This window comes from Terrapene carolina, unplaced genomic scaffold (genome assembly GCF_002925995.2).
Source record: "Terrapene carolina triunguis isolate 2854851 unplaced genomic scaffold, T_m_triunguis-2.0 Scaffold67, whole genome shotgun sequence".
Lineage (NCBI taxonomy): Eukaryota > Metazoa > Chordata > Testudines > Emydidae > Terrapene > Terrapene triunguis.
The window spans coordinates 22,226,065-22,242,586 of record NW_020664418.1 but is presented as its reverse complement, the minus strand read 5'-3'; the positions used below and the strand labels follow the sequence as shown (position 1 = coordinate 22,242,586).

Genomic DNA, 16,522 nt, shown 5'->3' with positions numbered 1-16,522 from the left:
GGAAAAAAAATGAGGGGAAAAATGTAATGCCACATTTGCTATGACAATGGTAGATTATATTAAATTGGACAATCTATGACAATCATTTAAAAGACAAACAGATTACGACAGACAAGACAGACAAATGCTAGGGGAAAGAGGTATACTTAGATTGTAAGTAGGGCTCTCGATTAATCGCAGTTAACTCATGCGATTAACTCAAAAAAATTAATTGTGATTAAAAATGGCAATTCATTTTTTTAATCACACTGCTAAACAATAGAATACTAATTGAAATGTATTAAATATTTTTGGATGTTTTTCTACATTTTCAAATATATTTATTTCAATTAAAATGCAGAATACAAAGTGTACAGTGCTCATTTTATATTATAATTTTATTACAAATATTTGAACTGTAAAAATGATAAACAAAATAAATAGTATTTTTCAATTCACCTCATACAAGTACTGTAGTGCAATCTCTTTATCGTGAAAGTGCAACTTACAAATGTAGTTTATTTTGTTACATAACTGCATTCAAAAACAAAACAATGTTTCAGAGCCTACAAGTCCCTCAGTCCTACTTCTTGTTCAGCCAATCCCCAAGAGAAATAAGTTTGTTTACATTTACAGGAGGTAATGCTGTCCACTTCTTATTTACAATGTCACGTGAAAGTGAGAACAGGTATTTGCACGGTACTTTTGTAGCTGGCATTGCAAGGTAGTTACATGCCAGATATGCTAAACATTCGTATGCCTCTTCATGCTTCAACCACCATTCCAGAGGACATGTGTCCATGCTGATGATGGGTTTTGCTAGATATTAATCCAAAGCAGTGTGGACCGACGCTGCCTTATCTGTATTGTAATTGAAATCAATATTTGAAAATTTAGAAAACATCTAAAAATATTTAAATAAATGGTTTTCTATTATTGTTTAACTGCGCGATTAATTGCAATTTTTTTTATTGTGCGATTAATTGCTATTAATATTTTTAATCGCTTGACAGCCCTAATTGTAAGCTCTTCGGGGCTTGATTGTCTACTACTCTGTATCCATGCAGTACCTAGCACTGAAGGCCCATTCTTGATTGGTCCCTAGGCTTTACCATAATAAATATTATTATTAATAATGCACAATTCAATGCAACATTCAATATTCATTTTGTGTAGGTTAATTACATGGTATTGTTTGTATTTGCAATATATGTATGTAACTTTAGCGCCCTCATGGCCAAGATGGAGTCTGCTCTGCAGGCAGCTCGGGCCAAGAAAAGGTCCCTGCAGGAATGCAGCAGGGAAAGTCCCTTCCATCCCAGGGCACCTGTTCCAAACCCCCCAGAGTGAACACACACACTGGAAGACTCCAATGAATATAGGAGAGGGAAATATTTATTTACCGAGGGATGAAAGGCGAAAGACAACAGGGGAAATATAGGGGGAGGTTGCATTCAACACAAGGCCCCACAGGCCCAGTGGTAGCACAGTCTGAAAGGACAGACACCAAGCTATGTGTCTACACAACAAGTTCAGGAGTCCTAGGCAAAGTTCCAGTCCAGTGGTGAGTCTTGGGTGCTCCTGGTCATCTTTGGCACCAGTAAACTTTCGCCAGCAAACCCCTCCGGTGTCCTCTTCTGCCGTTCTCTGCAAAGCCACACAGAGTGACAACCTCCCCACTTAACTAGCTAACAGCCTCCATCCTTATTCCCAATGCGAAGTCACAAATCCCACTACTCACGGCCCCATACAGCTCTGGGCAGCAATGATACTGTGTCCAGCTCCAGTTTGTCCTTCTCGGGCGATTCCTCCCTGGCACAGTGCTCCTCCTGGCTCCTGTCCTAGGGTGTCCTCAATCGGCCGCTCTGTCCCTCCCAGGCTTCGGACAGGTTCTTTGCTGCTTCACACTGTGAGGGCTTGCTTGCTGCAACCCTTCTCTCTGGAGCTCCAGACACACACATCCTGTTGCTCTCCCGTCTCTCTCTGCCCCCCCCCCCCCCCCCCCGCACTCCACCCCCAAAACAGCACTTCCTCCTCCTGGAACAATCAGCCCCCTCAGGAAAAAGATTTCAAGGGAACATTCCCTCTAAATCCCAAATGTAAAATTGGAAATTTGCAATTTTATACATCATTGAAAATTCACTTTTGAGCTTGGCTACTGCTGCTCTTCATGCTGACTGTAGTCTGGATGAAAGCTGGAGGCATGTAGGTAAGTATAGCGGTCAGCAGGTTTCTGGTATAGGGTGGTGTTTATGTGACATTTTGGGTACACGCATGGCCCCACAGTATGCCAACATTTTTATGTCTGACTTAGAACAACGCTTCCTCATCTCTTGTCCCCTAACGCCCTTATTCTATTTGCACTACACTGATGACATCTTCATCATCTGGACCCATGGGAAGGAGGCCCTTGAGGAATTCCACCAGGATTTCAAAAATTTCCACCCCACCATCAACCTCAGCCTGGACCAGTCCACACAAGAGATCCACTTCCTAGACACTACAGTGCAAATAAGCGATGGTCACATAAACACCACCCTATACCGGAAACCTCCTCACCGCTATACTTACCTACATGCCTCCAGCTTTCATCCAGACCACATCACACAATCCATTGTCTACAGCCAAGCCCTAAGTTACAACCGCATTTGCTCCGATCCCTCAGGCAGAGACAAACACCTACAGGATCTCTATCAAGAGTTCTTAAAACTACAATACCCATCTGGGGAAGTGAAGAAACAGATTGACAGAGTCAGAAGGGTACCCAGAAATCACCTACTACAGGACAGGCCCAACAAAGATAGTAACAGAACACCACTAGCCATCACCTACAGCCCCCAACTAAAACCTCTCCAGCGCATCATCAAGGATCTACAACCTATCCTGAAGGACGATCCCTCACTCTCACAGATCTTGGGAGACAGGCCAGTCCTCACTTACAGACAGCCCCCCAACCTGAAGCAAATACTCACCAGCAACTACACACCACACAACAAAAACACCAACCCAGGAACCAAACCTTGCAACAAACCCCAGTGCCAAGTCTGTCCGCATATCTATTCAAGGGACACCATCATAGGACCTAACCATCAGGGGCTCGTTCACCTGCACATCTACCAATGTGATATATGCCATCATGTGCCAGCAATGCCCCTCTGCCATGTACATTGACCAAACCGGACAGTCTCTACGCAAAAGAATGAATGGACACAAATCTGACATCAAGAATTATAACATTCAAAAACCAGTAGGAGAACACTTCAATCTCCCTGGACACTCAATAAAAGACTTAAAAGTGGCAATTCTTCAACAACAAAAAACTTCTAAAACAGACTCCAAAGAGAAACTGCAGAACTGGAATTAATTTGCAAACTGGACACCATCAAATTAAGCCTGAATAAAGACTGGAAGTGGATGGGTCACCACAAAAACTGATTCCCCCGTGCTGATACTCACACCTTCTTGTCAACTGTTTGAAATGGGCCACCTTGATAACATTGAACTCATTAGCACTACAAAAATGATTTTCCTCCCTGCTTGTCAACTGTTGAGAATAGCCCACTTCCACCTTAATCGAATTGTCTCATTAGCACTGATCCCCAACTTGGTAAGGCAACTCCCATCTTTTCATGTGCTATGTATTTATACCTGCCTCTGTATTGTCCACTCCATTCATCTGATGAAGTGGGTTTTAGCCCACAAAAGCTTGTGCCCAAATAAATTTGTTAGTCTCTAAAAGGTGCCACAAGGACTCCTCGTTGTTTTCACATATTAACGTGATTCCAGTATCTGGGACAATAAGTAAAAACACCAAATATCACAAGACTTACCATAAGTGAGAGCTGTCTACACTGCTTGGTTTTTTAGATCTGAATACAGGCTCAGAAGTAAAATCTAGCTCAAGTGTTGTATTAGATCAAGTTTTCTTTTCCTCCACAAAGTTTAGCATCATAATATATAAAACAGCTGTTTGTTTCCCCCAATATCAACCTCTAGCAAGCAGATGCATTGTTCTGTCCAAAAGCCCAGTAAAATATTCATCCAGTAAAATGTACTTGTATAGAACTGACAAAAGGAATTTGTATGAGGGAAAGTTAGCCAGCTAATTCTATTACTCTCCCATTAGAAGGGATGCTAGCTAGAAAAGCCAAAATAAAGCCCCACTTAAATGTATCCTAAAGGACAGAGCACTGGACTGGGACTTAGGAGATCTGGATTCCAATCCCAGCTCTGCCACTGGTCTGATACATGACCTTGGTCAAGCCACTTCACACCTTCGCTATCAACTGAGGATAATGATGATTACTTCCTTGGTAAAAATGCTTTGAGATCTACTGATGAAAAGCACTATAAGAGCTAGGTAATATTATCTAGCACATCAGCACAAAAGGATTAATGCACCAACATATACATTTCATACTGAAATAAAACTGATGCTAAGCTATTCTTCCCCAGAGTAAAATAATCTTAATAGCTTTTTTGGTTCAAATCATTATTTCTAATTAGATCAGCTGTTAGTTGATGGCTCCAGTTATGATGTGCAGCATAATAAACGGGGGACAAATCAACCAAAACACATGCTTTAGAGATCATTGTCTATTCTACATCTATTTACAGTAACAGAATTGCTTAAAAAAAAAACACAACCCATAAACAAACCACACACCCTAAGGTGAGCCTCTTTACACAGATAATGGAAAGAGAACATCACAACACCCACACATTGTTCTTGCTATCTCAGAGGAGATTAGAGTGAGATTTTTTCCTACCACCTCAAGTACAAAAGAATACCTCTTCATTATAAAACAATTGATTTAAGATGTATATTGCTGATAGGTGACAGATATTTTCCTGTAGTCAGGGCAAGTTTTCTGTCAAGGAACCAAGTAATCAGTAGTATTAAGGAGCTGAAAGATTCCTGACAACCCTCATGGCATTTGAGTCATACAGGAGCCCAAATGCCCCTTCTGTGAGGTCACAACTACAACTGGATTCAATAAAGAATTAGGTAAATTCATGGAGGATAGGTCCATCAATGGCTACTAGCCAAGATGGTCAAGGGCAGAACCCCATGCTCTGGGTGTCCCTAGCCTCTGACTGCCAGAAGCTGGGAGTGGACGACAGGTGATGGATCACTAGATAATTGTTCTGTTCTGTTCATTCCCTCTGAAGCATATGGTCACTGTCAGAAGACAGGACACTGAACTAGATGGACCATTGGTCTGACCCAATATGGCCAGTCTCATGTTCTTCTTTACAATATGTACTAAAAAATGTTCCTCTCCTCTATTGTTTGGGCCACTGCTGTAGCATGGGCTGTAAAATCTCCAGTCAGCGACAGAATTCCTTCCCTATTTATCATCCAATATGCCAAAGCTCTGATCTCTCGGGCCATAATACGTCAAGTAGTTGTGCATAATTAAAGCTACACTGATAGACTAACTGTCACAGAGTATCACAGAGATAAAATTATTTTTAAACTTGCCTTATCTGTAATCGAGAGTTATCTACAGTACAGTTAACAGTGTTTTGAACCGAGAATAAATTTTCTTTTTAAAAGGCAGAACCACCAGACCTTCTCCCCCAACCCCTCCACAACCTAGGTCTTACAAGAAGAAAAACACTGTTGTGCTCTGATTCTCCTTTGTAATGCTGTAACAAAATGTATTCACTGACTCTGAAGGATAACGAGAGGGCCATGTACAGAGTAAGAAAGCTATGCATTTCCAACCAGCGATAGAAGCTGTAATTTGTATTCCTCTCTTATGGTCCTTTTAATACATATTTTTTATTACATGGGCAAATAGAAGTTAGGTTTCCATATTTCCCCTGCTTTATTCACTCCATATTTAAAAGAAGAAACAAATGAATCTGCTGAATCACAGAGGTCAACACCACATGAACAGAATAATGGCAAGATTTATAGTTTGTCAGGTTACTTTATACTTTCATGTATTCTTATAACAATTACATTTTAGAAAGCCTGCAATATCTTAAGGGTAAATTTAAATATGTAGGCAAGCAGTTCTGGTGGAATAGCAACAAATGCATCATGCTGCATAGTAAAAGTCTGGAACCAAATAAGGCTTTTAGTTCTTCCCCATCCTGGATCAGTTTATAAAGGAAATATTTGTACCCTTGGCTGGACTGTCCTTTAGAGCCTACCATACATTAGTACTTGTAACCGCATTTGAAACAGTTTGCACCAAAATAGATGGAAGAAGGTTTTGCAATTAGAAACTGACTGTGCTTGATCCCTGTTAGAGGGTAATAGCAAGCACAATTTTGGCTAATATGATTGTAACATATTAAAGTGTCAAGTGTTCCAGTGTAGACAGAATTCTTTACAAACAATCATGTTTGACTATGATCATAATCATGGATTTGCTTTTCTGTACATGGGGGAAATACTTAAACGAAAGTGCTAGAGTAGCCCACACTTTAAATGTGGACTTCATTTGATTCAGGTAAGCCTTTTCCAAGAAGAGTGCACCTCTGACCATCTTCTTAAATTGTTTTCTTCCCAAGGAAACTGCAATATTAACTAGCATTTTGGAAAACACCCCTAGAAAGGCAGGTAGGCCAAAAGGTGAAGGAGCAAACCAGTAACATTGTCTGCTGCATATGAAGCAGAGATCTATCCTCTGGAAGGTGCATATAATAATATGTAGATAGGTGTTCTCTACATCTATTGATAGAAAAAAAAAGTCCTTTGTAAATTGCTGCTAAGGTGGAATTTAGGGTCTCCATCCCTGAACTATGGCTTCTGAAGGAGTCTGTTCAAGAGCTTCTGGTTGCGTGCACTTCTGTCTTTTGAATGCTTGGGCACTAGGAAGAGGATGGAGTAGAGTGCTAAGCCTTCTTGTTCCCTGTGGGATTGATTGGCATTCTGCAGTCCTCATATTCTGATATTTCAAATCAGTTAGAGGAAGAGGTCAATAAAATTGGTTTTGGAATTGCATTTACTTCTAAGATGTAAGCCAGGCTATATGTCTCTGCCCAAGAGTCACTCTCTTGCTGTAGTACTGCACACTTTCAAAGAAACAACACTTTGAAATTTCCTGCTAGTTGCCCTCTGTTTGGGGGACCACCTTACACAGAGTCAGGCTGCAGTCATGCTTCTTTGAAAGAAGGAGATACATCGAGTAGCATGAGAGGCATCTGTGTATTTAATCAGGAAGCTGGACATACCGCCACTAATTTTAGGTTGGATCAAAGGATTTTCAATACCCATAAATTCTAAATTTCTTTTTGAGCTGCAAGGCCTCAGATTTTTATTTTTATTTTTAAATGGGGTTCCCATGACAAATCTATTCATAGTCACCACAACACCTGCCCAATGGGACGCTTAAGTTACCAGCTGCCTGGGGTTTGGCTTTCCATAGCATCAGGCAGAGCTGGTGTTGTGGTTGAGAGACAGTTACAGCTCATTGCTCTTACTGTAAATCTCAGTAAGGAGAACGGGGAGGTGGGGATGCAATCTCACAACAGAAGTCTGACCATGCAGGCCTGGCTCTAGCACAAGACATGGAGGCAGCAGATGTAAGAAGCGCTGCTGAAGTGACCTTGCTTTTATTATTATATTATTCTTTTAACTAACAACTTGCCAGGTCTTTAACCAGACACTAGATTGATACTCCCAACAGTTGATGCCAATCAGAACAGGTTTCTTGCAAACAGATTAACTCCCCTTCTCCCCCACTTCATCCCACACTTCCTTTTACAGAAGGCCTATATGAAGGAATACAGAGTCCACATAATACTCCTGAGAATGCTTTCAAATTACTCTTCGTCAAAACACTGATTCTGAGGTTCTTCCTTGGTGAGTTCTAACCCCAGGTCTGTACTACATAAGTAAGTGGAACACTAGAAATGTTCACCCTTGAGATGATCCCTAGGAGGGCTCCTTAAACTTTATAGGTGATCCCTAAGTGTGTTTGAGGGAGGGGTGCAGGGAAGCCTTCACATGTGGCCAAGGCCGACAAGGGGAGGGGGGAAGCTGGTACAAATTATAGGGGCCCGGCAGTCTGGAAGGGGGCCCGGGGCCCAGCTCCCCCCCCCCCCCCCCTTCGTCGGCCCTGTTTAGCCGGTCCGCCCTTGCTGGGGAGCCCAAAAAAAAATTTTCACCGGGCCCAAACCCGCTCTCGGCGGCCCTGCATGTGGCAGCTATTTCAACTCACTAAATCCCACAGTGAGTCAAGCAGGGTTACATAAAGGTTGATTCACACCTTGTTAAAAGGTATGGGGAAATAGTCAGAAATAAGCAGTGAGTCAAGAGGCTCCTTATCATCTGCTCATTCCTCCATGTCTGGTACATTTTCCTCTCATCCACACAGCTAGCTCTGGAGGAAAGGGGTAGAGAAAATGGCGTGGCAACAGCCAACCTGCAGCACGAGCAGGGTTCCATTAGTCCGGCAGGTGTGGTAACAGCCGACCCGTGATGTTTAGCAGAATTCCAATTAGCCCAGGCATTTCTGTCAAATTCTCTATCCCTCTGGTTGTCCATGAAGTGCTCCTGCCAGAGAGGCCTGTCCAAACATGTTGTGCTGGAACCTGCTGTCTCAAGAAGGAGGTGTTTGCTGCAGAGCCCCACGGCTAAGTAACAACCCAGTAATGCTTAGAATTTAATAAACCAACTAAAGAGGATCCATTCTGGTTGTTTTGTTCTCTTGTTGCTCTGAGCAGAACATCTGGTAAACCCTTCCTGCAGCAACTGGGGTCAATTTACACTAGCTGGATTTCAGGGATGTGATCACTCCCAGCCTGCCTGATTGGAGGCAGAAATCAGACCTGTTAAAGAGCTGCAAGGAATAAGAACCATTGTAATGGATCTGCAGAACTTCCCTATGGTATCATATGTCCACAAGATATTGCTATTACAACTGCTCCATAAAATGCAACAAGGAGATCCAAAGTTTGCCACCTCATCATATACTGCTTACAGTTGCTAAGCATTTGCTTCTAGATTTAGAGGGTTGTATTTTTGTAAACCACACATACTTGAACTTGCAGGCCAAAAATAGCTTTAATCTTACATATTACGTTAGGATGAAAGACAGACTTTAGAGGGGCTATTGCAGTGTCTCAGAAATGCATACAGAAGGCTAGTGCAGTGTACTTATAGCCATGTTGGTCCCAGGATATCAGAGAGACAAGGTGGGTGAGGTAATATCTTGTATTGGACCAACTTCTGTTGGAGAGAAAGAGATAAGCTTTCGAGCCACACAGACCTGAAGAAGAGCTCTGTGTGGCTCAAAAGCTTTTCTCTCTCAGAGAAGTTGGTCCAATATAAGATATTACCTCACACACATTGTTTCTCTACGGAAGGCTAAGTTTATTACTGTGTATGCACTGACACGTCTGTAGCTGAGTACCAATCGATGTACAACACATTTATGCAGGACAAGAAACCTTGTACTCTTTACTGACATAGTAGACTTAGAATCTGGGACAACTGTTGGCATCATGCAAGGATGAAAAACAGTTTTAGGAGTTTTTGAGATCAAGGCCAAAGAGTCAGATCAGTATTGGATGGCCGGAATTTGGCCTGATTGTGAGATCCTTGGGCAAAAAGACATTATACAGATTGTCAAATTATGTTCAGCCATATATATACACACACACGACACTCCATGTTGTGCACTGTGTTGGGCACAACCTTAAGCTGGAGTTTGGATTTCAAACAAGAAAAGGATTAAACAAAATGTATTTTGAAAGTCATTTCTGAATTTTACTATTCAAATCCCCAAAAGGCAACTTTAGGCTCTTGATGACACCTTTGAGGCAAGAGGTTTATTTGCAGGGTATCGACCGTGTATACTGAGTGGCAAGTCAGGCCAGCGTACCAAAGTCAGTCATCAACGATCATCACTTAGCTGTCACCCACACAAACAAAAGCAGAAGATGCAGAAAGCAGAGAAATGCTTTTTACACAGCAGCAACAATATCTCATTTTAATTTACTTGAAAGAATGGAACCAAACCATCCCTGCCACCCACCCTAAAAAATATGTTTTCTCGTCGGACATCCTAATTTGAAGTCTTAAATGCCACTGAACAAGGGATCAGCATTTCTCCTCCTCCCTGCCTGAACCAATTCCATTGTAGCCAATAACTCTCTGCTTCCCTAAATACTCCTTTGCCATTTCAATTGGACACAGTGTTGTTATTCTTCCTCACTTCATGCCCTAAAACCTGTTCTATAAGGCTGCTGTGAGCTGCAGCTGCTTTGTTTCACAATCACAGCAGAGGTGACTGCATTTCAGTTAGTCAGTGAGCACTACATTTCCTTTAGCCACCTTACAAGTGTGCTGCGGGACACAGCTAATGGGGCCAATCCAACCTCTGTAACAGTCATCCCCAAACTTTTTACCTCATGGCCCCCCTTACCACGTCCATGCCCGAACCGGGTCTGGCAGCAGGGGAGTTGTGGACAGTAGTAAGGGGGCCAAGGCAGGGGCCACATCTGGGGGTGTGGGGCCAAGAGCGGAGCTGGGTGGCACTCCCTCCCCGCCCCCTGTGGGGGCTGGCCCAGGTCCCAGCCACACCTAACCCTCTAGGATTGTCCTGGAGTCTCCAGGAATTAGAGATTAATCTTTAATTAAATATTTTGTCATGTGATGAAACCTCCAGGAATATGTCCAACCAAGATTGGCAACCATAGCTGCACCCACCCTGAACGTTCCTCTGTGTCCCCCCAGGGGGGTGCACCCCACAGTTTGGGGACCTCTGCTTTATAATGAGGCAAGTCTCTCACTGAAGTTACTTCAAAAATACCATAGGACTGGATCTGGCAAGACCCGTCTTCCTGTGTGTGGAATTCCATGAGGGAAAGGTTTTCAGGGTCAGACCCCTATTCTGTAGTGACTGCGAGATCCTCGGGCAAAGAGGCATTATAAGAGGACAAAGTAGCATTTTATTAGACGCAATTGCTCAGGTAGAAAAGTCTCAATCAAAACTTCAATACACAACATCCAAAATAGATTATGGGAAACTGTAAAGATGAGGGGGAGATTTTCAAAGGCATGATGTGCAGTTAGGCACCTAACTCTCACTGAAAGTCAATGGCAAATGCACAATGAACTAACTACCCTGTGCCTTTGAGCATCTCCCACAATACAATATCAGACACCAGAGAGAGCCCATTAAAGTTAAATAAATACAATGGAAAAAACATGCCAATGAGCATTGACTTTTGTTAGAGTTGAGACAAGCTATTAATGTACAGGTGATAAAATCTTATCTGGGTACCTGATGGCTCGCAATCACTTAACTATCCAAGTTGTTAGTAATAACCTTCTGGACACAAATTACCCTCAAATAGTTGCCAACTGCTCGAAGATGAGTACCCCAGGTACAATTCTCCAGATAAAATGTCAGGACTGGGGTGCATTCTGGTGGATGTCAGAGTATTTTCAGAAGTGTTGGTGTTTGGCTAACCATCCAGAAATTTATCTAGATAAACGTTAAGAAGAATGTTATCTGGATATACCGAGACACACAGGCAAGGCTACCTGAACCCTATTTTCAAACTCCCCTCTCCATCTTCACATTTGTCCTTAGGGGAAAGTCCTCAGGGGCTGTCAGAAAAAGCTGAATAGTAGAGGGTAGACACAAATTCTTCATGCCTTGGGGAGTAAGACTGACACATACATTCTATTTTGGTTCTTCAACCAAAAGAAATGTATTTTTGGTCAATAAATATTTTTGAATAATAAAGATAATTGTTGAAACTTGACACAGAGCAGAGTAATATGATTTTTTTTAACATAAAAACATAACCTAAACAGGATTTGAACTCTGTACCTGAAATCACTAGATAATTGTTCTGTTTTTGCTTATTTTTGCTGAAGTATCACTGAGAATCACAAGAATATTATTAATGCAAGAGCTACACATTTCAAACAAAAGTCTCAATCCTACAATCTGGTGAAGGTGGATCAGAGAGCAACATATATCAGATATCATGATGAGGACCCGAGTGTCCCCCCAGTTCATGCATTTAAATGAATTATATATATAAATATATATATATAAATTCATTTTTCTTCAGCTAAAGATGGAAGAGGAGGAAGGAAAACTTTCCTATTTTGAGCTATAAATGCCTCCACAAGTCAGGCAATTTATCTACCTACTATGTCATTTGTCTCTCTTGATCCCTGAATAATTTTTTAATGTATTTTAAGCAAGTCCCTATATATATATATATATAAGAAAGGAAAACGATGAAAGGATTACAGGAAAAAATAAGTGTTACAAAAATAAAGAAACTTAGTGATGGTGTCTCCTGCATGGTAGTATAAACTGCTGGTAGCTGAAAGTTCGGTGCTTGAAGCCTAATTAGAACTAATTCTTTTGACCAACCACAGCTTGGGCATGAACTTTGAGACCATCCCACTAGGTTTCTTTAAGGAGAGAAACAAAGCTTAATGTTGCATGTTTCTCCACATAAGCTAGTACATATCATGCAGGAACAATCTATCCTTTCACTAGGTTGGCGAAGTTGCCTTTGTTGATGGGAGGATGAGGGGCAGCGGGGGAGAAAAATCAGCAGCAGTGAGAAACAGTCTTGGATATGCTATTTGGGCAGGTTTAACCAAAGCTATATTCCCTGCCATGAAAAGCGAAAGCCCTTTTTTGGCACATGCCCGGCACCTCATCCAGCACAGTGGGTGAAAGTCTGTGACATCTGTGCTCCACCTCAAACAGAGGCAGAATGACACAGGAAGGCATATTTTTATGCTGTTTTCCATCTCAAAACAAGTTTGTTTTGAGCTCAGTTTTGAAGAGTTCCCATCACAGATCTCATTTAACTCTTCTCATCTAGAGCATCCATCCTACACCAATGGTGGCAATGATGTTTTCTAAACATTTTAAAATGACTTTAAAAGGTCAGGAGAAGCAAGTGGGGAAGGGGAAAAGGTTATGATTAATTTGGTTTGCCTCTTTTTGACATGAATGAGGTTGCTTCTAGTCAGCAACATTAGTTTAAAAGCAGAAAGAAGAGGGGCTAATATACTAGAAAATGCAAGTTTAAGTCTCAAGGAGACAGAGCCTATGAAGAGCAGATCTGCAAGAAAGAAACACATCCATAGAGACCAGCAGATGTACTAACACAAAGAGTGTCATGTCAGGACAGCTGTTTTTCCCACCTATCCATAGTAATAAAATGAAGTTAAACACAGTAGAAGGAATGGGAGAAAAACATATGTAATTCTTTGCATCTTCCTAAGAAAGGTCTGTACAACTCAGACATATTGAGAAGTGTCAGTTTCAGAGTTTTCCATTTTAACCCCAGCCAATAAGACAACTCATTTCCGAAACATAGCTTCTCAGTACAGTCGGCTAAAATCAGAAAAATCAAGATGTAGACAAGTATCTGCACATATCATAGCCATAACTCCTGGATGGCTTACAGTCTTGCATGGGAAACTACAAGAATATCAAAATATTTACAAAAATCCTTTACTATTTTATCACTATATGCCATAATATACTGCACACTACAGATATCCAAGTTAAATTAAGATGCCTTGTAGCTGTTATCTTCTTTTATCTATAGTTCCACTGGCTTGCAGAACTAATAAGATTTGTTGAGCAATAGAATCAGTAAATGCCTAAAATACCCTTCCTGCAAAAACACCACCATTTCCTGTGATATTCTGTGGCTCTCTTGACAGGCTAGGATGATTGAAAATCATCACTTAAATTACTACGGCCTGTTTGCAAAGCTAAGATGGTTCGTCTTTTTAAACCATCTCAAGGCAGAATAAAAAGCAACTATAAAGTATACCTATATAAAGATTATATTACATAGAAATAAGAAAAAGAAAACCTTACTGAATTCTCCTTTTATGTCCTTGCTCATATATAACCACCAACAGAAGGGTACTGAGAAAACTAACTTTGTAAATCAAAAAGTACAGACTGCCAATTGTTAAGGCAAAGCATGTCAATTCTTCCCTATTGAACATTCAGCCTCATACACACAGGACCCCCTCTTCCCCTCTGGCAATACCAAAAACCCCATCATCTGATCATAGTAAAGCTGGTAAGGGGAGGGTGGAAATCATGTTATAATTTGTCACACTGTTTACTCTAAGAAAAATGAAGTGGAGAATTTTTAATTGAGTAGCTTTTCCCTCCAGACCTCATTATGAAGGAGAAGGGGGGGGGGGAGTTGATCAAAAGCTCTAATTCAGTTGCTACACTAGAGGCATGATAAACCAGAAACAAATATAAATTCTAAGAGGTGTGCATTACATGAAGACTTCTCTTCTGTGTTTTTCGATCTTAAAACAAATTAACTCTGAATTCTCCAGCACTGTAGATGAGCAATGTGTGGAGATATACACACACACACACTTACTTTAGAGCTAGGTACTGACAATATACATACACACACACACTATATAAACATTCCACATGTACATATACACACATTCCAGACAAGATATTAGATAATGAGGTAATAAAAATTGTAAAAGTTACACTCTAAAATATTGCATATATAAATTAGTAGAAGAGGGATAGAAGCACAAAATAAAAAAACAGAATACAGCATTGACTGCAGTCAGAGAAAAAGGTGATCCCAGCAGCAGCAACTTTCTGGATATAAACAGTTCCCATTTCCAGTTCTCATCTGACTAAAATGAGGCAGCTGCATTAAAGCTTCCCTGCCACCACTATGTTACCACAATAGAAAGAAAGAAAAGCACTTCTGTACCAGGCAGAGAACATCTTCTGAATCCATCCCTGCACCAGACACAGCTATATAAATACCATCAATACCATCACCTTTCCAAATCATAGCAACAGATCGACCAAGCAATGCCCTCTCTCATCAGCTGCTACACATTAAATAAACTATCATATTAGTAAAATTACACTCTTCCTGCTGGAGTCTCTTTCCAATCTGGCTTCTCTTTGCACTGCTGGTAGGGTTGGTTTCCTCCCCCGCAATAGCGAGAGAACGGGGATGAGATTTGGTGACAGCAAAATCCTCGCTCTGCAAGGGTTGCACTGCGGGCAGTTCTCCGCCCCACAGACCCCTTTCAAGGAGCTTAATTTCCCCCCACTAGCTGGAGCTAAAATGTGGTTGGTCGATTGGTTTAGGGGGGAGGGAGAGACTACAAGCAATATCCTGTTACCAGCATCCCACCAGGACAAGGAGCTCGGGGTAGGAGAATGGGACTTGGATGCAGCATCTGCCCCCCTCCCCCTTCAACACACACTGCAAGGAGCTCAGGGTAGGGGAGAGGGACTTGCATCCAGCATCTGGCCCCTTCCCCCAGACATACACTGCAAGGAGCTCAGTCAGGGTAGAGGAGTGGGACTTGAATGCAGTATCTGCCACACAAACAGAATGGGACTTGCATGCAGCGTCTGGTCCCCTCCCCCCACACAAACATACACACTGCAAGGACCTTGGGGTGGGGGAGTGGGACTTGCATGCAGCATCTAACCCCCTCCCCACACACAAACACACTGCAAGGCACTCAAGGGGCTTCCACACACTATTTCCCTGCCAGCACTGCAGCATCCTACTCCCCGCTCCTGAGGGAGCTCCCAGCGGGGGAGGTGTCTACAGCGGTTCCCTCCGCCCCGTGCCTGGGGCACAAAGGCTCTCACTCGGCCCCTCACTCGGCCGGCCCCTGTCTCTGCTGACCCCTCTCTGGGAGCAAAGCCCTAGCAAGCGCCAGTGCAGGGCCGGCTGCCGGGGTGTTACCTCCTCACCCCCGCTTACCTGGGCTGGGACTATGCCGCCCCTTCGCCGCCACTCCTGCGCCTCACAGACCGACCGGGACCAGCCGCACCAGCTCTTTTGTGTGACTGCTTCAGAGGAGAGCCACACACGGAGACTACTAATGAACCCGGGAAGCTGAATAGCAGCAGATACCGCCTCCTCCCCAGCCGCCCCGGACTCTGCATGGCGCATAACAAAAGCTTCCAGGCGTTTGAGGAAGGGAAGCCCAGTCCGCTTTTGGGGTCTGAGAGGCCTCAGCAAGCTGCCCCCACTCATTAACATGATTACCCTCTCCCCTATTCCCTGGCCCTCCTACAGTCAGCAGCAGAGAAAGAATCAGGGCAAACAGGACTTTCCTAATATGACCTTCCCCAGGTTCTCTATGATATTAACTGGAGATGGCCTCAAGCCCCAAAAATCAGATCTGGGTCAGAGTTCAGATTATTACCCTACCTTCCCCTTTCCTAATAAAGTTTGGGAGTGTTTGATTGTGGGGTTTTGGTACAGGTGTACCTCTACTATAAAGATATCCCATCTCTAGCTGAGCAAAACAAAATACCTTTTTTTGATATTTCATTTGACGTACAGATACTCTCCATTGCCAATGGATATGGTTGATGAAGTATTTTCTCTGTATGGTAGACAAATAGCTAGAAAATGGGTGAAAAGGATCAATTGGATAATTTGCTTTAAAATATTGGGACGTTAGATACATTATTCAACAAATTTTGGATTAGCTCGAATCCCACACTCCCCTCCTGAGGTCAGGAGGTTCATACCTGCCTACAAATGGTGAAGT

At 42.4% G+C, this 16,522-nt stretch overlaps 1 protein-coding gene across 1 annotated transcript in view; it reads right to left on the bottom strand.

The window, feature by feature from the left end:
- APBA2 (amyloid beta precursor protein binding family A member 2) overlaps window positions 1-15,781 on the bottom strand; it is a 212,030-nt gene extending 196,249 nt beyond the window's left edge. The window contains exon 1 of the mRNA XM_024193111.2: window positions 15,724-15,781. The gene's annotated coding sequence lies outside the window, so the exon portion shown is untranslated. The remainder of the gene's footprint in view (window positions 1-15,723) is intronic.
- Between the last annotated feature and the right edge of the window lie 741 nt (window positions 15,782-16,522).